Genomic DNA, 25,278 nt, shown 5'->3' on the forward strand with positions numbered 1-25,278 from the left:
CGTTTTTGTGGTGGCACTTTGATCCCCAAAATTATGGGTTCCCGGAGTAAAGTTTTCCCGATTCTAGCACTGTCTGCTGTTGGTATCGAATCTTCATTTATCTGCCGAGTTGCTAGTGCTCTAACACGCAGTTATATTTAAAAAGGATGCGCACTTAAACAATACTGTACCTCCCAGAGCCTAGAAATGCCACTTCATAGGACACACTGACGTTCTCCTGTTAAAACAAACATCAGTACTATTTGACAGGGTCATGCAAGAGACCTATGTGGACCAGCGGTGCTCCTGTTGTCCTCGTAATGAAAAGAAACTTCACCGCTCCAAGATGGCCGCCACTTTTTCAATCTCTCCAGAAGTATTAAACGTACGTGCACCGCCTAACTTTAACTATTAGGTTATCGTATGTGGCCATTGCCGATCACTTACTTGTAGTGGGCGAACCTATTCCTGTCGAGGTTTATCATTGGTCTCAAATACCTCAGCTCTGTGACGTATAAACCAATTGCAGATTTGATTGTTCTTGAGTGACAGCTAAGGCATATTGTAGTTGGAATTTCCCCTTGTTAGTGAGGGTGTACTAAGCAGGGGCTTTCCTGGGAGTTAAAACAAATCGCAGACTTGGCAGGAAAGAAACAGGCGCACACGAAAGGACCTGGGAACGAGTGCAGGTAGGGGGAGAGGAGAGAGAGGGCAGACTTGGATGAGAAACACGGCTTAGAATAGGCTTTCATTTAAGGACCCATTTGGAAATATTACGATTCGAACTGAAATTGCATTTATAGTGATTATAGCACTTTAAGGCGAGTTGGATGTAACTCCGGAAGCCAAAGTTCATGGCTATTCCATTGATGATTACGGTTAGTCTAGTACTCCAAAGGAAACCATTCCAAGTATTTACTCTTGTTTGTCGTGCATTAATAAATTATGTGTGAGCGTAAGCAAACGGTCAATGGAATAAATAGATATTGTTACGTTGCAAGGATATGGCTGAGACAAACAGGGATTTTAAGGCAGACAGGTTTGCAACAGAGAAGACTGTATGCATCAGAGGTATGTAAAAAGGATTGAGAGGATCATTCAAAAGAAACCAACAGACACGGAAGTCTGCAGAACCGATGTCTGAGATCACATGACCCCGCTGTAATCTTGCCTACAAGAGGGTAGCAGAGTTGAAAAGGGTGACTGTTAAAAAACACGAGTGTGTTTTCTACATCTGCTGCAAGGAAAGCACAGCTAATGCTGTGCCGTGAGGGGAGAAGGGATATGAGTGTTAACAAGGGTTTTGGATGGAGAGCAGTTTCAACATACAGGTTTGCAGTGGGCAGGCCTAGCTATGGGAGGTCACACACTATACGAGGGTGTAAGGTTAATAAGAAGGGCTGAGACAGGCAAGATGAACGAGCGAGAACGAGGTTGACACACAGCACTGCGGCAGCAGGGCATGTGCAATCAAATCAGGAGGAGGGCTCAGGCCACAAAAGATAGTACGCAGTCAGGAAAGTTAATCTGTAAATTTGCCCGAAGATTCCATATCACTAAGGAAACACACCCCACTCCTGGATTTTTAACTTTATGAATCATCAGATGTTCCAGTTCAACTGAAGCTAACGAGCTCTACAACTCCTAGAATGAATTGTTTTTGAGCAAAAGACCAAGGCAGGTGGACTGGCTGGTGCATTTGCCAGCAGTTAACCCCAATTGATTCAAGTCTTTTGCCAAAAGTGGGCGCTGTCCATTGGAACGAAAAACATTTTGCAGATTGGTGCTTTTCAAACACCTCTAGTATTTCTAATACATTCAATGCTATATCTAGTCTGCAGTCTCCTTTATTACAACTTTAAAAATCTCTGCATTTACTTTTTATGTTCGTCATTTCTTTACATCTGTCTGGTCTCATCCCTACAGTCTGCTTGCTACCTACCACTGGGTGTCTACTTAGTCATTTGGATCTTAAAGCAGTGTATAGATGTGTGGGTGCCTGCTGTCCTACTACCTTCTTTCTTGATGATAACCGGTAGAACGTTAACTACTGAGCATTTATGTGCTTAAAGCATACGCTTACACTTTTTTAGAAGATGGATACTTTATTCATAAGTACACTGTAAACACAAGGTTATATTGAAAGCAGATTTTTGAAATTGTATAGTAAAAATAAAAGTGCAACAGTAAACTAGCAACACTGTATAAAGCGCATGGTTTCGACATGACGATAAAACATTTCACTAGCCAATACGAAAATAGTCAATATCCATAATTTTTGTATTTTTTGAGTGAAATACTAGCTAGAGCAGAGTTTCCCAAACTGTGCGTCAGGACTCGCTGGTAGATCGTGAGCCAATTTTCGGTGGGTTGCACATGTCCTGGTCTATTTAAGATGATTACCCATTTGTGCACCAGTGCAAAGGTGCTGAAGAGTGTCCCAAAAGCCTTGCAAGTATTCTCAAGCAAGACTACAGGTGAGCTTTTGAGTATTTGTTGCTGCTGTTTTACTTCATAAAGCCATTCCAAAACAGAATGTGCGCAGTGTACGTGATCATAAACCAGCATACCACTTGTGTATGATTTTCACACTTAAATCAAGAAATATGGAAGTGGCTTAATGGCCAGAGCTCCAGACTCTGGAACTGGGCAACGAGGATCAAGTCCTGGTGTGATCTCAACATCCTTTGATTCTGGGCAAATTACTTAATCTACCGTGCTTGTATGCTGCTAATGTAAAGTTCTGCAATTGATATGAGGCCTTACCACATACCCTGCTTCAGAAGGGGTTTATCAAATTTGCTAAAATAACTTGTGTCACCATCAAGATTTTTCAGATTTGTTTTTTGCTTGAAGGGCAAGTCAGAAACCAGTGCTGCATCATTAAACCAAAAACAGGTGATAGCACTACACATGGGTAAGATGCAGTTTGGCTAATCAAAGGAGAAAGGCAAGCGTGGATAATACACTCAGATGGGGAGGTTGCGGGGTGTATCCTACTGGGAAGCACAGTTGGAAGGAGTCAGTGTTAGCACACAGATCTACTGAGTAGGGAGAATGTACAGGGGCGGACTGGCAGTGCAACAATTTTAGCCATGTTCGGAAGGCTGCACGCCAAAACCAGATATGTTTTTCCCCCTTCTTGACTTTGTGCGGCTAAGTCTGCAGAAGCTAATATGGCTGTGAATGAACTGGCTCAGGGAGGTGCACTGCGCAAAGGCAAAACTTTTTATTGTGATTATGGCACTTTTGTCAATCTGGGAGAACTCATTGTTATGGACAGAATAACAATGGGCCTCCGTGGACTGGCACAGCAAGAAGTGTGTCTGACTGCTTTTCTCTTGGCCCTGCATCTCCCCATAACAATGAAGTCGCATTCTCTGAGGAGCTCATTAACATTTCAACCCTCACTGGGCGATGGCAAAGGTGCAACGCTATACTTGCCATACCACTTGGTGTTTTCCCTGTAACATTGACAATCATAATGCAAACTTCAGTATTCTAGAGACCTGCCATTGATTCACCTACCTGCACCCAGCTGTATATACAATTGTTTTTACAGGCCTTTAGGTTTTGGCACGTGTAGTTGAAGGAAGGACTGGCAGTCCTCTAGCACGGTAGAATACGCATAATGAACCAGTACAATTATTTTCTCAAGGAAATAATTATTCCATAGCCTGTGCTATCACTAAATCCGAAATTGGACCATAGCTGTGTTGCAAAGCGCTGTTAGAACTGATATTTCTGAAAACAGCATCATGTGGAACATGCCAAGGAGCTTGCTTGTTCGTAATTCTGACCCACACATCACCATAATGCTTTTGGGCAGGCTGGTTAAAATGGCCCTTTATGAAACCAACGACATTCGTCCAGTCATTACTAACTACGGGGCATGCCCTCCATATTGATTCTCCTAAATACCTTAAGCCCCCTTTAATCATATCCCTGCACTACTATATAAAGACCCCAGTAAACACTTTAGGCAAAATTCCTGCAGTGGAAATAGCTTTGATCCATTCCCTGCTGGCTCAGGAGAACCCGAACTACTCGTTGATAAGTTTTCTCCAAACTTTTGCCATCAGTTGTGTTCCCATTTCTCCACTCTCAGTCCTCTGTACTTTTGTTAAGGTCTAATGTGAGAAAGGGTAAGTGCGTTTCGTAGATTCGCTACGAGAAATCAATTTCTTAGCTTCCATCGAGTTACAAAGGGTTTGTGCGCTGTGCGTTGTAGGTTATTTTCACCGTAGAAAGTGGAGCATTATTCTGTTCGCTGATCTGCAGAATGATGATTTGCACCCCTGGTATTTTGTACTTGTACATGTCTTAACTGATATACGGAGATGATTATTACAACATTATCAAGAGCAGCGGTTTCTACCACAAACCAACACTAAAGAAACCGCACATGTAATAATAGAACGACTTCCAAGAAGAGGTGAAAGGGCGCTTGGTAAATCTCTGGTAGCAGTAAAAAGGATTTCACGTTTTACCTCGTAGGTAACTTCTTCCATTAAAATATATTTATCATCACCCATAGAATTCCCTGATGCATTTAGGAATCAATAAAGACCTGAATAATTTGTGCCCTGAAGCAGGCGGTCAAGATTAAACATGAGGAGCAATCGTTAATGATGCAATCGGGCCGAAACATGAAATGACCACGACACTCGCTTAAAGGGGTAAAAGGCCGCTTTAATATAACAGGTCTGGCAAAATACAACCTTGGCATAATAGCCTCACAAAACTACCCAATCCTCACTAATACAAAATTCATCACCTAACCCCTCCCCCTCCCTCTAAAATGACCCCACTGCACTACCCCTTGTCCCATCCCCACCTTGACTCGACCAACCATTGACCCATGTGTCCTGCAGTCACCTTCTCCAGTTCCCCTTGTCTGTGCAAACTCCCTGCCCTCTCATCTTTCTGATCTACCCCTTCCCCCCCAAAAGGCCACTTGTTAAACATATCACCCACCAGACCTGCCTATCAGCGGCAAAAATAAAAAACCACCCCCCCTTATTCAATTATCTATGCAGTTATCACCATAAACGAGAAACAAAACAAAACAGGGTTATACCTGTCCCATTATAACAAAAGTTAACGCTCAATCCACAAAAAACTCCCGAACAAACATAATGTTAAAATCTACAAAAAAAAACAAAACGCAACAACAATGTCTAACAAAATTACTGGGAGGGCGGGCGGGCACAAAGACAAAACGCCCACTGGGTGTGACAACGGCCAAAGAGGCCGCCCACACCCAGCCCTTGCCCTTTATCCTCCTGCCTAAGCCACCGCCCCATCCTGCCAGCCAACCAATCCCCGTTCGTGATAGTGGTTCATACCACGTCAGCCCGATAAGCCCGGGGGGAGACCGGGCAAGCCCTTTGCTCCCCCCAAGCCCCCATCGGGCCGAAACATGAAATGACCACGACACTCGCTTAAAGGGGTAAAAGGCCGCTTTAATATAACAGGTCTGGCAAAATACAACCTTGGCATAATAGCCTCACAAAACTACCCAATCCTCACTAATACAAAATTCATCACCTAACCCCTCCCCCTCCCTCTAAAATGACCCCACTGCACTACCATTTGTCCCATCCCCACCTTGACTCGACCAACCATTGACCCATGTGTCCTGCAGTCACCTTCTCCAGTTCCCCTTGTCTGTGCAAACTCCCTGCCCTCTCATCTTTCTGATCTACCCCTTCCCCCCCAAAAGGCCACACAGGAAAACCCGCACAGGCGTTTTCCTGCCCCACCCAAAATATTTTTACTTATCCCATAAACTTTCGCCCAGTAACTTAGCGATCAACAACCTAAGTTCTAACAAGTAATGCTCATTACCCAAAAACGATAAGTGAACCCCATCCTGCCGAAACAATTCTGCGTCAGAGACCCCAATATTCTCATGTGTAAGCACCGAAAAACCTTGATCCTTACAAAAACTCCTCATTTCCCTGTTCACCTTTCTTCGTTGTTTCTCAATCCCTTTAAAAGTTATAGCACCCCTCCAAACCCTTCTAGGTACAAAACTCGTCCAAACAATATGTGTACCTGACCAACGCTCTTTGATCCTACATAAATCTAACTTCATCGTCTTCAACAATCCAATCCCCGAAAGTGCAACCAAATCGTTTTCACCCAAATGTAAAACTAATACATCAGGACAAACACCACGTTCCAACCTTTTTGCCAAAACGTACAGCAACTCCCCCCATCTCATGCCACTCTTTCCTACCCAACTAAGCTTTATCCTGGCCCCATCAAGCCCCAGTTGCCTTCCAAAATGCCGCGATGCAGCCTGCTTCTCCGCCCAGCGAACAAAGGAGTGACCTACGATCCAAACAGCACACACCTTGTCAGGGCCCGCGACGCAACCTACAAGAAAAATATGTTAATACACATATTGAATTATAACCATCAAAGCATACAGAAAAAATAGCAGAGAGAATTGTAAAAGGAGCGATACAGTAAATCATCAACACTTGTACAAAAACTACCCATGCATAAAAAACTCCCCCAAAATACCTACTACTGCTTAAACGAGCGCACATACCTCTGAAAAGATCTAGACCTCCACCTGCCTAATTGCTTAATGGACTGATCTGATTCGCCTTGTCTCCTCGCTTCCGTAGCAGCCCCAATCCTAAAAGAGTGTGTACCGTAACTACTAGGCTCTAAACCCAATTTCCCAACTACCATCCTTAAAACCGCTAAAAACTGTGATGCTAAAAGCTGCGAGCCATCCTGATGAATAAATATAAACCTAGAAGAATGTAACCCTAATGCCATGAAAGACAACCAACAACTCACTGGACAGTCCTTGGATCGTGATGCCTTCAATAACACCTCTTGGCCCCTGCCCAACTGGTCCCCTTTTGAAAAAGGTAACCATATGCAAACTCCTTGATCACCCACATGTACATTCTCCAATCTGAGCCCCTGCCTCCCTTTTAACCCTAAAAGCTCCGAAATCCTAAAAGCCCCATGAAACAACCATGAAATGCAAAGAGAAATTAAAGAGACCTCCCACTCGGAAAAACAAACGTCACCCAAACACCCCAACAAGGCCCTCAGCAAATCATGAGTTATAGGACGCCTCCTATCAAACCTCACCCCGCCCGACCTGGCCCACCCAGCTAAAATTCTCTTACATAACTCGCCCTCAACCGGCTCGTAACCCCAAAAATACTTACCATAAAAAGAAACCCCTGATAACTTACCCGAAATAGTAACTGCAGCCAGACCTAACTCAATCTGTTGCATAATGAATCGAACTGCATCGTCCTGTCTCTTATATATAACATCACTCTCACCCCATCTTCTTACCGCACCTGAATCCAGAAAATCCAACCATGCCTGAGAATAAGTCCTCCTCGTCAATGGAGCTATAGATTGCTGAACTAGCTCCAACATCCTCACTCTCCTAGTGCCCACAACTCCCCAGGTATGACTGTCTTCTGTACATCTGCTCCCGGCGCCAAACCACGAAATCTCTGCCACTGAAATCGAGATAAGGCATCAGCGATTTCATTATAGACACCAGGCACGTGTCTAGCTTTGAACAAGATATTGAACTTCAAACAATTCAGCAAGAAAATTCTCAATAATTTCAACACTTTCTCATCTTTTGCCTTCTGGGAATTAACCAAATGGACTACGGTTTGATTGTCCACATTGAAAACAACATTCCTGTTGGCCAAAAACCTGCCCCAAATCGCCAAAGCAACCACTAAAGGAAAAAATTCCAAAAATGCAATGCTAAACTTCGACTGTTTCCACTTAGCAGGCCAAGCCTCCGCTGCCCAATGACCTTCCCAAAATAGACCAAAACCATGAGCACCGGAGGCATCTGAAAAAATCTGAATGTGCCAAAACCAACTTTCATCCTCCACCAACATGGTCACGCCGTTGAAATCCTTCAAAAACTCAATCCACATCTTCAAATCATCCTTAACACATGCCCAAAGGCGAATGTGGTGATGTGGTAAAACAGCTCCCCGCATAGAAAAACCAAGCCTGCGGCAAAATGCCCTACCAACCCTAACCACCTTGCAGGCAAAATTCAAATGACCAAGCAATGACTGTGCCTGACGCAACTCAATCTTTGGTTTTGCCACTGCCTCCTCCAACAAAGAAACCAAATGTTGCACTTTATTTTCAGGCAACCTCACTTCCATTCTTTCCGAATCCAGTTCTATATCCAAAAAGGTAATGCATGATACAGGCCCTTCTGTCTTGTCACTCGCCAATGGAACACCAAAAATGGACGTCAACTTCTCAAAATCCTGTAATGCTCTGCCACAACCGCCAGACCCGGATTTGCCAACAAAGAAAAAATCATCTAGATAATGGGTCACCAACGAACCACGGCTACAGAATAGAAAACACCATTCCAAGAATGAGCTAAACATCTCGAACAAAGAACAAGAAACTGAACAACCCATAGGCAACATCCTGTCCACATATATGGCCTCCTCAAATTGCATACCCAACAAAGAAAAATCATCTGGGTGAACCGGCAACAATCGAAATGCTGACTCCACATCTGACTTTGCCATCTCTGCACCTTTTCCACACTTCCGTACCAAAGCAATAGCCTCATCCACAGACGCATAATGCACCATTGAATCTTCTGCAGCGATGAAATCATTTATTGAGGCCCCCGCCGGCCAGGACAAATGATGGATCAACCTAAATTCCCCATCCTGTTTTTTCGGAACCACACCTAGCGGGGAAATAGTCAAATTCGACAGCGGCCACTCTAAAAAGGGGCCAACAATCCTGCCTAAATTCACTTCTTTTCCCAGCTTTGTTCTCACAACTTCTGGATGTTCTCTTGCTGACTTCAAATTATTTGCCCATCTGCTCAACCTCAAACCTTGGTAACGTAACCTGAAACCTTCTATAAAGCCATCAAACAAAACTTTAGCATCATCCCTCCTTGGATAAAACTGCAACCAATAAGCCATAACATCCCATTTAATAGGAGTAGGGCCCTTTTCCTGTAACTTGCTGTGTAAATCCTCTACCCCTATCCCCTCCTCTTGACGATTGTCCATGCCACGACCCTTGCATCCCACCAAAACATTGGGACACAGGGTGTCTCCCACCACAATTGGAGCAATCATGTCTAAATTTACATTGTTGCCTGTTACAAAACCCGCTGTTAAAAGACCAACAGGACCCATTTGCTTGGAATTGCCCTCTATGCCCGAAACCCACCCCAACTTGGGTGGGACGCCCCTGAAAGGGCTTGTATTGCACCGGCAAACCGCTTGCTGTATGTGTCGTTGGCGCGTTTCTTGCAGTCCTTAACCACTGCATCCATAGTTCATTATCAACTTCTCCCCACAATTTAGATGAGTCCATTGCCTTCCTTGCTCTAAAATCTTCATCATACGTGAACCAACCAAAACCTCCAAAATCCATTTGAGCTCTCCGAACCACATCTATGTATTTCAATAACGCTACACAGGAATCCTGATGCTTTTCGCAATAAACACTTGCATAAATCAGAAAAGCCGAAGTCCAATTCTCTATCGTATTTGGGACTCTAGGCCTCCTAGCTAGCTCCAATTCTTCTTCTTTTGACCCTTCTTTTGCTTGGACCTCCCTATGCAGTAATTTGAAAACATCAATAAACTCCCCTTTCCAGATCTTTTCTTTCAAATTCTGAGTGAGATGCGCCCCCAAAGGCATCGACACTCCCATATAAGGCAACTTCTTTGACTTATTACCACTCACCGTCACGTCCCCACCTGAAATAGCACCCGACTTACCGCCCTCACCTGATTCATCCTTCTCTAATGACACATCAACGTTACCCCCCACTTACCCCCCTCTTACCTTCCGTTTCAGTGACCGTACTCACTTGAATAGCAGCATCCACCTTATTTTGCAGCTCCTTGGAGCCCCTCGCAACATTAGAAGCATTAGCCCGACTCAAATTCCCCGAAATATCACCCCCACTATGCCTTCTCAAAAACCCAACACATCCCTCCTCACCTCTAGGTAAGCTGCCCGCTGCTCTCTCCTGACGATGAACTGGAACCTGGCCGCCCTGAACCACATCCGGCACTTCACCTGCCCCTATTACTCTCTTCTTCGACATGCCAGGCACCTCCAGTTCTTCTTCGTAATCGAGTAATTCCTCATCCAATGCAGCCCAATCATCACCAGCGCTCTGGCTAGTGGATGGCTGAGCCGTAACTGAACCAGCTGCATCCCTCGAAGTCGGATGGACCGCTCCTGATCGCACCCTCCCTTCAAGCCGATGTTCTGAAGGCGCCTGGACCTTCACCGGCAAGCTCTGATCACCGACAATCCGCCCAGATTGCCGATAGATCGCCTGCACCCCATGCTCGCCCAAAACATGTGATGCGTCACACCCAGATTTTCCCCTTCTATCAAGTTGCCAACTATCTAAACACACATACGCCTTGTCCGGCATACCCGAAATCCCAACCTCACTACACACCATACCTCTAAACACTGCCCCCCTGTCATCCACTAACTCCACCTGCTCACCTAATTGAAATGCAGCCTGATTACCTACTTCCCATGACTGAACCTTATGTATCATTGGACTGACCACCCTAGGGATCCATCGTATCAACCTGTTGCTCCTTGAGCCATGAAAACCCCACGTACTTCCTAAAACCGGGTCTATAACTCTTCTGTCAGCTTCCTGCAATTCCTCTTCATTGTCAGTAATAAGTACCACCTCATTATCTAACTGTGAACCAGTATTTGCGGCCATATCTGGCTTGCCCACTATTGTTTTATTTATGACCTGCATCGATTGAACCTTTATTCTGGGCGCCGCCATCTTGCGAGCGCCAGCTAACGTCCTTTCCGCATCTTTCCCTGAATCGTGCTCAGCGCCTCTCTCCACGGGCGATTGGGCTTGCAAACGCGCGCTCAATTGCACATGCGCGCCATTTTCCTTCGCCCCCATGCGGCCCGCACTTGCTACCGCAGGTCTAGTCAGCGCGCCTTGCCCGCCTGACGAAGTCCGCCTCAGAAATGACAAACCTCGCCGCCGGGGGAAATACCCCCCTCGTCTCCCTCGTGACCGTGCTGCTGAAACCGACGGCAAGGAAGAATTAACCTCAGCCCCCAAATCAGGTGAGTGACGGACCTTCCGACCCTCAACACTTTTTTTTTAAAACTTCTTTCCCGATTTGGGGGAAGAACAAGCAGCCACTGCGGCTGACACACCCTCCGCCGAACGGCGTTTCGGTCTCTTCAAACCCAACCAAGCCTCCTCTAACACGCCCCCTTTTATTAAATCCTCCCTTCCTTCGTCCTGTAAAACGTTCAATGCCATAACAACTTTATTCGGTTCCATTGTTGCAAACTTCACCTAAAATTAAATTAGACCTAAACTCCTCCCAATAACTCCACAAACACACCTCCTTTCTTACAAAAAACGCCTACCTAGAAAACTTTGACACAAAGACAAAACGCCCAGTGGGTGTGACAACGGCCAAAGAGGCCGCCCACACCCAGCCCTTGCCCTTTATCCTCCTGCCTAAGCCACCGCCCCATCCTGCCAGCCAACCAATCCCCGTTTGTGATCGTGGTTCATACCACGTCAGCCCGATAAGCCCGGGGGGAGACCGGGCAAGCCCTTTGCTCCCCCCAAGCCCCCATTCTGAGAATCCCTTTGTCTTACTTATAAATCATATTTGATGGGGACCTATTGTAATACGAACAGTCAGGTTATGTAGTGGTGTTGTGCGGTGATACGCCCGAGTACGTGGAAGAATATTCGTAACAAAAACTTGGAACAGTCCTCTGTACTTCAATGTATGTTTTTGTAGTGAAGGTGAGGGGAATAAATATATCTTTTCATATTTTTTCCACATGGAATGGATTCCAGTATTGAAAAAATATGTTATTTAATTCAAGATCCAAAAAGAATGCAATCTTCGTATTGGTGAACATTTTTTTACAGTGCCTATATGAAATTAACAGAGCAGAATGACCACGGTATTAATCATAAATATGTAATAACAACACTAACAGAAACAAGCATTGGCAAAGCCAACAGGGCTTGACTTGGGACCTACTGGCATTTTCCATTCTGCACCAGCCAATAGAGGGGAAAAAGAAAAAACACAATGGCGTGGAGTAAGGTGGACTGGAGAGGCATACGGGGGTAGCGTAGACTGGAATTGTAGAGAGTAGTGGTGCAGAGTAGAGGGGTGTGGAGTTGCATAGAGTCGAGTGGCGCTGCATAGAGTCAGGTGGAGTAGGATGGAGTGGCAGAGAATTTAGTGACCTGGAGTTTGCTCAGATTGGAGAGGCGTACAGTTCAGTGGAATGGCATAGAGTAGAGAGGAGTGCCTTTAGAGTAGCGTGGAGTGGGCAAGCATGGAATATAGTGGTGTAGAGTTGTGAGGATTGTGGTGTATTAAGTGGCGTGGTTGTGGGACCTTACCTCGCAAAACTGTCTTGGGTCCAGTCAGGCTTGTTTGTAAAACCTTTAGCTCAACCCTGGATAGCTGTAGCTTCGAGCAGCAACTCATAAACCAAAGAAATAGCATTTAGAAGCACCAAACAATGGAGTAAGAAGGTTACACAAAACTAAAGAAATCCATCACCAATTTATACAAAATAGATTATATTTTTATTATTTTTTTGACACAAGCTGAGCAAAATCTACTGGAGCGTTCTGGAGATATAGATTTTTAAGTAAAACTGAAATCTCAGCTTTTTAGTCAAAAGCGCCAACAAGTATTAGTAACTTTAAAGTTTAGAAACTTTTGAAAAGCTACTCCTGCCCAAGTGAAGCAACCAGGTGGTCAGGGGAGCCTCTAAGGAATATTTGGGCTGTTACCTGGTCATCAAAGCAGTTTCAAGTCCAGTGAAACACTTTACATTATGACTGCCATAGGCTTCAGTGGAGTGTTCCTGATACTGGGGATGCAGGATTGCGAAAGATGCTCTGGGTGCTGTGCGGTCAACAGGAGTGTTCTTGCAGTTATTCCTCGGTCCACGGGTATGGTGGGGTGACTTTGGCCACAGAGTTCGGTCCTCTTTGAGCTAGTATAAGTTCAGCTGGGCTACTGGTCTTTGTACACAGCGAGTCCAATAGTGTCCTTTGGTGGGGGCTGGAGTCCGTCTGTGGTGACCAATGTGGACTCAAGCAACACTCCTGGGTCCAGCAGACACTGGTGCAAATTTTGGCCTTTGAGGATCGTTCTCTTAGGTTCCCCAGAGGTGGTCAGTGGTGATTCCTAGAAGTGTGGCTACTGACTTGCCAGAGTGGGCTACTTCTTAAGTACACGAGTAATGGAGTACAGTAGGAACAAAAAAAACAAGGTTAAAGAAAGGGTGAGCTTATATGCTCCTCTTGTCCACCCAAAAGCACTTTATACAAATACTATTTACTTCAAAAGAGAGAATAAACCACATTCCTCTATTAATATTTGTGTATGAAATCATAGGTGTGGAAACGCATCACTACTATAAACGCAAAACATATCACAAATTAGATCTAACAAAAATCACAAAAAACATTATTTGTCAAGTCTTCCTACAATGTTTTGGAAGGCCACTTTAGCAAATAGTAGCAGTCCTTATTAGAGGTACCCCCCAAGGACAAAATCAAATTAAAGAGATTAAATGTCCCATGAGAATTTCTGCGTTATGACCCTTAAAATAACTTGATCTCTTTGTTTCAGCTTATTAATGGACTGCTCCAAAATGTATGTCGATGCGTTTCAGCCAAATAACTGAAGGTCTCATCAGGACTAACAGGAAGACAATCCACTCTAAAAAAAAAAAAAAAACATTGAACACAATCAAACTCTATAACTATGTAAGAATTATTGTCTCAACATTTACTATCAAAAACATATTAAAATATACGCTCCACACCAAGGGCACCGTGTGGATAGCCACAATTTTTTCTGAATACCTCCTTCATTCTGCCTATAGAATGTGTGTTCCAAAAAAATGAGATATTAATTAGTGCTCGGGCATGAAAAAATGGAGCCAGGCTAGTGTGGTTGTACGACAGCAATGCCCCCCTGATATAATCGTACTCAATATATGTAATCAATTTAATAATGTGTCGCTGTTCAAGGAAAACTAGTTCACCTTATGCTTATCGAATCTCATGCAAATATATCCTCGATGCTTGTGCCGGAGCAGAAGAACTAATTTACCTGATTTAACTCCAGGAAAAACAATGAGCCGATATATAGAAGAACTGGTTCCTGCACGATAAAGCATGTATATTGATGGCTCAAAAAACGAGTCTCTCTCGACCTCAAACAATCTTGAAACTGTATAGGATAAAACCCTGGATGCCTCTTTCGGTCCCTAGGGACTCCAGCTCCTACCATAAAATTACAAGAATCATAAACTACAAATAGTCCAAGTGCAGACTAAAGAGCACTCCACATGCACACCTGTCACCATCTCCTAATTACATACACGAACACTGCTGTATCTTCACCTCCCTAACTGTCGTTAACCCCTTCACTGCCAGGCCTTTTCCCCCTCAGGTGCCAGGCCTTTTTTGGGCTTTTTGGGGCAGGGCGCTTAGGCCTTCATAACTTTTTGTCCACATAAGCTACCTACACCAAATTTGCGTCCTTGTTTTCCAACATCCTAGGGATTCTAGAGGTAACCAGACTTTGTGGGTTCCTCTGAAGGAGACAAAAAAATTAGACAAAATAGAGTGAAAATTTCATTTAAAAAACAAAATGGGAAAAAAGGGCTGCAGAAGAAGGCTTTTGTTTTTTTCCCTGAAAATGGCATCAACAAAGGGTTTTCGGTGCTAAAATCACCAGCTCCGCCGCTTTCAGGAACAGGTAGAATTGAATCAGAAAACCCACTTTTTCAACACAATTTTGGCATTTTACTGCAACATATACCCCATTTTTACGATTTTTTTGTGTGCTTTCAGCCTCCTTCCAGTCAGTGACAGAAATGGGTGTGAAACCAATGCGGGATCCCAGAAAACGAAACATTTCTAAAAAGTGGACAAAATTCTGAATTCAGCAATGGGTAATTTGTGTAGATCCTGCAAGGCTTTCCTACAGAAAATAACAACTGAAATGAAAAAATATTGAAATTGAGGTGAAAAAAACAGCCATTTTTCTCTCGGTTGTACTCTGTAACTTTTTCCTGCAATGTCAGATTTTTGAAAGCAATATACCCTTAGGTCCGCTGGGCTCTTCTGGTTGCGGGGATATATAGGGCTTGTAGGTTCATCAATAACCCTAGGTACCCAGTGCCAATAAATGAGCTGCACCTTGCAGTGGGATTTAATTCAAACAATTTTTCCTCACATTTCGGTGACAGAAAGTTCTGGAATTGAGAGGAGCCACAAATTTCCTTCCACCCAGCGTTCCCCCAAGTCTCCCGATAAAAATGGTACCTCACTTGTGTGGGTAGGCCTTGTGCTTGCAACAGAAAATGCCCCAAAACACTATCTGGACACATAAAAATTATCAAATACAAAACTACCTGTTTTTGCCGGGGGGCACCTGTGTTTTTGGTCCTGGGCTCAGCAGCCATCTAGGAAAACCCACCAAACCCAGCCATTTCTGAAAACTAGACACCTGAGGGAGTCCAGGGATGTGTGACTTTCGTGGATCCCCCAATGTTTTCTTACCCAGAATCCTGAGCAAACCTCAAATTTAGCTACAAAAATCAAATTTTTCCCACATTTCTGTGTGGGATCACTGCACTGGGACACATTTCCTACCACACAATGTTCCCCTCAGCCTCCTGGTAAAAATGTTACCTCATTTGTGTAGGTGGGCCAACGGCTTGTGACAGGGAAGAGCCAAAAACATGTTGAAATTGAGGGGGAACCAAAGTGGGTCCAAAAGGGCAGTTTGAAAAAAAACATTTTTAGGCTGACAAGTGCAGCAGAATTTTTATCAGTATAGATGAGACAATGCTGGGTGGTAGGAATTTTGTGGATTGCTGCAGATTCCGGAAGGTTCCATCACAAAAATGTGGGAAAAATGTGTGCTTTCCAGCAAAGTTGTAGGTTTGCAGGGCATTGTGGGTAAGGAAATATTGCGGGTGCATGTGAAGCACACCACCCTGCAATCAACCAGATGTTTAGTTTTCAGAGGTGTCTAGGGCTAGTGGATTTTTCTACATGGCAGCGTCCCAAAGTAAAAAAAAAAGTGCAGCCCTCACCATTCCAAGTGTGACGATTTTGAGGGTTACCAAGCTCTCATGGCCCAAATGTAAAACAAAAACCCAAAATAATCAAATGTCCTCTTGCTTGCCATGGGATAAGATGTTTTAGTGTGCGGGGGAGCGCTGAAAGACTGTTAGCCCCTGCAGTTCGGGTGGGGGCATAACCAGGCCCATACTGGTTGGTAGCCACCACCCCACTATTTTCTTTTATTTTTTTTATTCCCTGGCATCTACTAGACTTTCTGTCCCCCCGGGGTGTGGATCAGGGGTAATTGCCCAATCTGCCCATTGGTGGGCAGAACAACTTTGGCCCCATTTATTTGGGGTGGGGGTATGGCCATACCCCCAACCTCTTATTTTGAAGAAAAAAAATCTTCCCTGGTCTCTGGCGGGCTTTCTGCCCCTCTTGGGGGCAGATGGGCCTTCCAAAAATAGGCCAGTCTGTCCCAAGGGGGGCAGTTATGGCCAACAGTAATGTCCCCCCATGGGGAGCGACTCTTGCCCAAGGGGCTGCCCCCCCCAACAAAATGCACACATACACACACACACCAATCCATGGTGCCTAGAGGTTTCTGCCTCCTTTGGGGGCAGATTGACCAAACAAAAATAGGCCTAAATACAACTTGCCCCCCAGGGGAGCGACCGTTGCCTAAGGGGTTGCTCCCCACACATAAAAAAATAAACAAAAAAAAAATTATCCCTGGTGTCTAGTGGTTTTCTGCCCCCGGGGGCAGAAATGGCCTAAAAATAATTTGGCCCCCTGGGGAGCAGCCCTTGCCCAAGGGGCCGCTCCCCTTATGCGCAAGTATGAATAAAATAAATAATCCCTGGTGTCTAGTGGTTTCTGCCCCCCCTGGGGCAGATCGGCCTAATTATATTAGGCTGATCTGCCCACAGGGGGGGTAGAAATAGCCCAAAAATATTTTGGCCCCCCGGGATCAACCCTTGCCTAAGGGGTCGCTCCCCAAACATAAAAAAATAAAAATAAACAAAAAAAAATGATCCATGGTTTCTAGTGGTTTTCTGCCCCCCCCGAGGGCAGATCAGCCTGATTATATTGGGGGGGGGGGGGCAGAAATGGCCTAAAAATCAATTGCCCCCTTGGGGAGCGGCCCTTGCCCAAGGGGCCAATCCCCTTATGCGCAAGTATGAAATAAAATAAATAATCCCTGGTGTCTAGTGTTTTCAGATCGCAAGGCCGTTCTGCCCCTGGGGGGGGGGGGGGGGGGCAGAAAGGGCCTAATAATAATTCCCCCCCCCGGAGCGACCCTTGCCTAAAGGGGTCACTCCCCAAACATAAAAAAATAAAATAAAAAATAAAAAACAACACCTGGTTGAGTGTCGAGTGGTTTTCTGCCCCACCTCCTGGTCGGAAGAGAAATGCAAAAGCATTTCCCTTCCATGAGCTTCCAGCGTGATCCCAGGTGACCTCTAATGAGGTCAGCGCGCGATTTGTGCACTGACGTCATCAGATGTCACTGGGGGGGTAGGGAGGGGTTGGGGGTGAAAGAGGAAGCGATTTCCCTTTTCATCTCTGATGGAGCGGTATGGGTGGGGGGCCCTCGGGGGGAGCACTATCGCTCCCCCCATGGACTGGGTGCAGGACGAGCTGGTCTCGTCCAGGTCACACTGAACCGTGTGCCTGTACGAGACCAGCCTGCCCGCGGCACCCTGGGGGTTAATCACTATTACTCACTGCAGGAATACTCCAGCTAAATATAGCAGAACGTCTGAATTCTCGCACTACAATGACGTCAAGTACGTAATGACAACTATACGGGGTGTGTGTCCTAAACGGAAATGTCTATCAAACCCTGTCCACTATGTCGGCCATCTTAATGTGGAGGAAATCAAACAGAACGTGAATGTTTCGGCAGAATGAAGGCCACGTCAATGTGAAGATACCAGCATAACGTTTATCAATAATATACTCAAACTACATATCCTATCATGGGGACTATATACAAAGAATACCAGGACTGTTGCACAATCACAGTACAGAACAGTTTTATGAAATATATTGTCAAAAACAATAAAACAGGCGATATTATGAACCAAATTAGGCACTTCATCAAATAGACATTATTATCAGACCAACTTGATTGCACCATGTTTGTCATTTTTATTTACACGCCGTTTCACCAGTAATTGCAAAAATAATGTTTTTTACTAGGAGTATGTAAATAAGGACATCTTTAAAAGTGGAATGACTATAGATTCACATATTGATGACTATAGTCCCTGCATTGGAACAAATGTCATACCTGCAATGTTACTGCTCCACAAACGAGAGCAATGCCCACATCCCATCTAGGTTGTTCAGCCCATTACTTGCAGTCTTAAACTTTTCAATCATCCTAACTTCTAGGCAAATCAAGGTCTGCTGAAGAAGTACACCTCCTTCCCTTTTAGCAATAACACTTAACATGGACCAATGAATATTATTCTCTGAGTGGCCCATATCTTTGTAATGTTTGACTAAGGGAGTCCCCACAGTGCCACACCTGATCCTCGGCCTGTGCTGTATTATGCACATCTTAGCCATTTAAACCGTCCATCCAATATAGGCCAAACCACAAGAGCATTGAATACAGTATATTAAGATGCTTGTATTGCAGTTAGAAAAACACCTCTGTTGGTGCACAGTGCCGGTTATAGTCTGGGTATTACTGATGAACTGACATGCTGCACAGTTATTACACTTGAAATGTCCGTTAATAGGCGGTAGTAGCACATTTCCCTAATATCTGTCTTCTTCTGGGACTGCCGAGTGGCCTTAACCAAATATTATCTTGTAATGGTGTTAATATTTCCCACTGTCTCTGTATAATGTTTTTAATCTTATTAGGTTTTGGATTGTAAGTCAGCACACAAGTTAGAGGTGTCTCATCTTTGCATATTTTTGGTGAAATTAATATTTCCCTAGGTGTAAACTATGCTTGTTTAACCACAGCTTCAACCGATTTCTTAGGGTACCCTCTATCTATCAGCTTGGTCATCAGCACACCGTCATTTTCAAAGTAATCACTTTTCACAGAGCAATTTCTACGAATGCGTAGGATTTATCAGTACGAAGGTTTCTTTCAAAATCCAAGGATGTCCACTAGAACAATGAAATAATGTATTTTTATTTGTCGGTTTAGTTTATAAACTCACAGATAAAGCACCATTATTCACCCTAATCCATAGATTTAAAATGTTAAGCCGTGTCTTACTATAAGGCAGTGTGAATTTAAGGTCTGCTGTTCTCTCCTTGAGCCATTCCACGAATGCTGTTAATGTCTGAATATCACCTTTTCATATCAGGATGTCATCTAGGTATCTGTAGCCCTTTCTTATGTTGTTCGTGTAGGGGCTAGTATCTCTTAATATCCAATGTCCTTCAAAACAGTTCATCACTAGGTTGGCCAGTTCTAAGCCAAGTTACATCTTATTGCCACCCCCTTTATTTGCAAATATAGATCCCCTTTAAATGCAAAACATGTATTTCTAAGGCAGTAAGTGGCCAATGATGACAAAAATTTAGTGGGGATATTGTGAGGTATTGGTCATGTCTCTAAAATAGAATGTATCACATATATGGATTCATCTTGTGGTATATTTGTGTATAGTGACTCAATATCTAGAGTCACCAGAAATTCTTGTTAAACATCAAACTGGAGAGTTTCCATCTTATTAATAGCCTCCATAGACGCTCTAAGATATGCTTTAATTCCCATAATGAAAGGTTTGAGAAAAGTGTCAATGTATTGTGCTAATGGCTCTAATATAGATCCACAAGCTGATCAGATAGGTTGACCCCGCAGATTATTCACATCCTTGTGAATCTTAGGGCATATTACTGGAATTCTGCATTCTTCCCTATTAAGGAACTCAAATTATTTTTTGCATATCCAACCCTCCTCCAAAGCTTCAGTAGTCAGAGCAAGGATCTTTCTATGCAATATCTCGTTGGATTTTCTGTAATGGGTCTATAATGAGCCTGATTTTTCAGCCGTCGCATTATTTCTCTGTCGTATGTCTCACTGTTCATAATGGCTATTCCCCCACCTTTATCAGCTGGTTTAATGACAATATCCAGGTTCCTGCATAAGTTGTCAATAGCCTCCATTTCCATTTTAGATCAATTCTGTTTAAGCCTCACCTTACGTAAGAATTGTAATACCTCAGTCTTAGTCCCAATTAGATCCCGTATTTTGAGCGGTACAAAAACCAAACCTTTACTAAGTACAATTTTTTCTCTGTCTGTCAATTTCTGTCACAATAAATTATATATATGTGAATCTGATTCTCTTTCATATTGGCCACTGTTATTGACGTCCATACAATCTTCTTCCTATCCTGAACGTACCGTGGTCTCTCCAACCCCCTCCTCTCACTCTGCGCCCCCCCTCTGCCAAAAAACGTTTGGGCTTATTGATGTTCTTGGTTGGGAGAAGAGGATCCTGTGTGATCTGAATCTGAAGAAGTGTCAGAGAAGGTTATAAATCTTTTGCGTGAACGTCCTCTATTTTGCATATCTAAGTTGCTTGGATTGTTGTTTCTGTAAAAATCATCCTTTTAATAAGGATACACATTCTCTAGCTTAAAGTCATTTAGGTCTCTTGACACTTTCGTGGACTTCGTGTTAACTGTGTGTACTTTAAACTCCGCAATGGTCTTTTCTACACTAGCCAGTAGTTCTTTTGCATCACTAATCGTGGGATCTTTGGCTATTTTTTAAAAGGTCTTCAATTTCTTTCAATTCTGCTTCACTAATCCTAAAGCTGTCTCTATAGAAAGAGCTAACCAGTCCTGGGAACACCTAGTTCCCACACCACTAAATTGAACCAGATAGGTTTTGTCCTGAATAAAGATTACTGGAACATTAGTAACTTGCAAACCTACTTGAATTGTATTATTTTTAATATGTTCCAATTATACTTGTGCATGTAATTGGGTTCTGATTTTCTTTTTCTTTAACTGCTTGAATATCTCTGCCTTATCCAAATTATTTGCAGCTGGAGTAACTTGGTCTCCATTTAATAAGGAGTGGGCTACTTTAGCTTTGATGGCCCTGGTACTGGTTCCAGGTGGTCAGCTGACTGACACTTGGAGTCACTTCTTTGGTCTGGGGCTCTCGAGCATCTTATCCATAAGCCAAAGGCACAGTCCTCTTTTTGCTACCCCAAGGTGCGGCAGGTGCAGTCCAGCAGATTTTGCAGCCTCTCTTGCCCAGTCCAGGGGTCAGCCAGGCAGTCAATCTTTGGTCCTTTCTCCAGTTCTGGTGTGATCTGAGGTTCAGAGTGCCAGAGCTGACACATTTATGCCAAAAAAGTGTCCTGCGGGGATTTTTGTTCTCACTAGCCAATGCGAAACATGGGTGTGGAATTTATTAAAATATCTACATGTCCATGGGACAGGTTGCATCTGAAATATACTTGTCCTGTAAAAAAATCTACTGTCCTTTTGGTGCCATGTAGTGCGGCGACAAATTATGACGGCAATCTCATTATGTAAGAGCTCTGATACTAGCCTCTCTGATTATGCCATGGCTACTACTATAGTAGGGCTTGAATACTTGTAATTTCAATCCGTACTGTAGCAGTTCCCTTATTTTGCCACCTTTCTGCACATCTACGTACTGGCGCTGAAGTAAGCAGTAAGCAATAGTTCCAGGGCTGGAATGCCTTTGAGTCTGCAAACCTACTAACTTGCATGTTATAAGGATTTTCACCAGCTCTTCTCTAATCTTTTCCCATAGTGAGAAAGTTTGGAAATTTACTCCTGACAATGGCAGAAGTAGAGGTTCTTCCAGGGTTGGAAATAAAAAGTGGTTGGAGGGAAAGTGAACTTGTAAATGCTCAATAGATATTGACATAGCAAATCTTCACATGCATATTTACTCGTGCTAAAATAAAGTTCACACTTGTTTTCTAGAAGTATGATTTCCTGGTCTACTTCTGTAAGTTCTTATGAATTCATGAAAGCCACTAATTCAAACACATATATCATGTGTGCACTTTTGTGGCTTTCTTTAAGAAGTGGAACCCTAATTAGGTCTGGTATTAACCAAGACATTTTGTTTTTATTAAGCTTCTATTTCTCTCTCTGTCTATCGGCTGGCTTTACAATGAGTGATCGCATTCTGCTTTTCCACAAGGAAGCCTATTGGCACACAAAGTAGTTTTGTTGAGTGCCCGGAACTACTGTTGCAATCAGTGGCGTCACAAAACTGGAGGGGGCTCCCCTGCAAAGAACATGAAAGCCCATCTCCAGACTCACTCAGGGCAGGTGCTGTGGAGGTGTACCCCCTTTCCACAGGGTCTGTGGGGCCTTTGTTACCCCACTGGTGGGAATATTTCCTTTTTGAGACCAAAAAACATGTTTTGCTTTTTGCCAGTGTTTGTTACAATGATGAGGGTCTGGCAGCTCCCACAACAATAAAGTGGTACAAAAACCATGTCAAAACAAGACACTCGTTGACGAAACCAAAAGACTCTCAAAAAATGTCTGCTCATAGGCTTTGCCAGTGCTTGTTTATTTTCATGATTCCCATAATCTTGTTGAAACTGGCTACACTGCTTTTCCATTAGGAATATTTTTTGGAAACACTAGCATGCATCAATACATTTAACTAAATGATGTTTCAAGGAAATAGAACCTAAAATTTCATAGGAGTGAAACTTTTTCTTTCATACTTGCATTTTTTCTGAACATTTTATTTTGAAAGCAAAGAATCATCACTCTTGCTTACAAGCTTCTTCAAATATTTGTATCTAATCAGGAGCATTCCGGGAGCATTCTACTTAGCCTCATAGTGTTAAACTTTTCAAAAAGTGTGTACACTTTTTTTTTTTTTTTTACTGGCACCACCGTCAGCAGTGCAGTGTGACCTTAAATTGTTTATTTGCAGTGCTCACCCTAATAATTAAGGCTTTTCATTATTGAACCATAAATACATGTTTGAACAACATTAACATGTGGACATTCAAATCACCTCAATTGCAGACACTTCCCTACTCTGCGAACTGGCTGCCAAAGGGTTTGTGCTGCAGGGGGTTGGGCCCACGTGTCCCAAGGACAAAATAAAACATGAATTCTTGTTGCCCTTGACCCCAAACAATATGTCCCGGGCGTCGGGTGATAGGAATTCCACATCCCTGGGATACCAGGATCCCTCCCGCCCTGTGGTAACCTGCTATGTGTGGCATCTAGCAGTCACCGAGTGCACGACTTTCCCACCCTCAAGATGTCTGAACCCTTCTTTGGATGTTAGAAGTTTTGTAGCCCACCCTACAGGTGTGGCTACCCCTGGGATACACGCCAATGAGAACCAAATAGGCCACTGGTTTCCTCTCTCTGTCCCACCACACCCACTAGCCTGTCTACGTGAACAGAGTGGCAACCCTTCAGGAGTGTCATTGCCATTTGCCCAACAAAGGCAGCTTCACCTTAAAAGCTCGCCATCTGGGCCATCACCCTGAGTGGCTACCTGCGAGGGGGAAGTAACACCTCTTTCTCTAACAGGCTTCTGTTATTCCTGTGCCTTGGAGTCGTTCACACTACTCCCCAGGAAGGCATAAGGCTGTTTGGTGACCAGCAACAGTGCAAGGCCACTGGACAAACTGGTCAACATAGTGGCAACTTTCTAAATGTTGCTTTTCCTTAAAAAGTGACATTAAATTTGACTTGGGCATCAAGTCAGGTTAAATGCCACAATTAATTTAATACCTTGAAGTACCCATCTTAGTAGTCCCATTCAGAAGCTAGCCAGACTGAGTGTGTCAGCCTTTAAATCTGTGTTAGCTAATGCGTTACTAACTTTTCCATAGCAAAACAACAATTTAAATTTTTTGCTATTTAGACACATTGAAGATACATATCCTACTTAATAATAGTCTCCTTGCCTTACGGCTCTATAGGCCTTCATTAGGGGCGTCCTACATGTATTGTAAAGGAAAATGGGATTTTGCCAATGGTTTAAACGGCAAAGTCAAACTAGCAGTTTTAAAACCAGTCTTCCAGGTTGCAGTGGCTTGCTGGGAGCCATTTTGTACTTTGTCTCACACAGGGTGGCATGATTAGAGCTGCAGCCCTAGGTTGACACTCTAACTTACATGTCATGGGTACCCAAGGTACCATATACACTAGGGAATTATAAGTAAGTCAGCTTATTCCAATTAGGGATAGACGTTTTTAACATACATTTTGTAAAAGGTTAGAGCATTGGCACTGAGGTCTGGTTAGCAGGCCTCGTAAGGCTTGGAGTTGAAAAACCAGCAGCATCAGTCCAAAACTTTGGGGGTGATCATGCAAAAAGAGGCATTTCCTTACAACAGTTGTGGGTGTAAGTAACTAAAGCATTGATAGAAATGGCAGACAGGGTGAATGCCTGTGTTTAAAGTTGGGAAGCACATTGCACGTCCAGACATAATGCTGAAATGCTTAAAAATAAATAAAATAGTGCCTTGCTAAAAGATGAGGAAGAACACGCACTTGGTCCATGCTTGAGGGAGGAGCTAACACAAGAAAGGAAGTGAAGCCTAAGGGAGCTAAGTAGTCGAAAGCCAATACCTACTGGCTTTGCCAAAGCTTGTTGGGTCTTGGCACCCCACCCCTGTGATTCTGAGCAAATCAGATAATCTCCCTACGCATGAAAAAGAAAATGTGGCTAAAAAAATCCTATCACATAAAGAACGCAATTTGCACATATTCATGTTTTAGTGATAATACATTTGGAAGCAGATAACATCTGCTGTCACAATAAACATCCATTTCAAAGAAGAAAAGGACTTCTTTGAACTGTGTGTGGCACAATACATAGCTACAAATGTCAGGAGGTTCCACAAGGATGGCAGGAAAGAAATAAAAATGCAGATAGTACCTAAATCACTGAGCGATCAGTGGAAAAAAGGCTATAACGTTAAAGCAATCACTACTTTGCTCATGCTCCAGCCGAAAGTGGAGGAAGCGAAGCCAGCATGCTCTGGCCAATTAGAAGGCAGCAGATAAGAGTAACAACGAAGCCAACAAATGTTAAGCAATGGGCGAGCCGCAAGCAACTTGTTTTACACAATATCTCTTACAAGCTACAGTGCATTTAGCGCGTTCACTGTTCCAAGCAAGACCTAA

At 43.7% G+C, this 25,278-nt stretch overlaps 1 protein-coding gene across 1 annotated transcript in view; it reads left to right on the top strand.

Moving 5' to 3' along the window:
• Positions 1-543: 543 nt before the first annotated feature.
• NFKB2 (nuclear factor kappa B subunit 2) overlaps positions 544-25,278 on the top strand; it is a 201,013-nt gene continuing 176,278 nt past the window's right edge. Inside the window, exon 1 of the mRNA XM_069240340.1 lies at positions 544-668. The gene's annotated coding sequence lies outside the window, so the exon portion shown is untranslated. The remainder of the gene's footprint in view (positions 669-25,278) is intronic.

Source organism: Pleurodeles waltl, chromosome 6 (genome assembly GCF_031143425.1).
Source record: "Pleurodeles waltl isolate 20211129_DDA chromosome 6, aPleWal1.hap1.20221129, whole genome shotgun sequence".
NCBI classification, from domain to species: Eukaryota; Metazoa; Chordata; class Amphibia; order Caudata; family Salamandridae; genus Pleurodeles; species Pleurodeles waltl.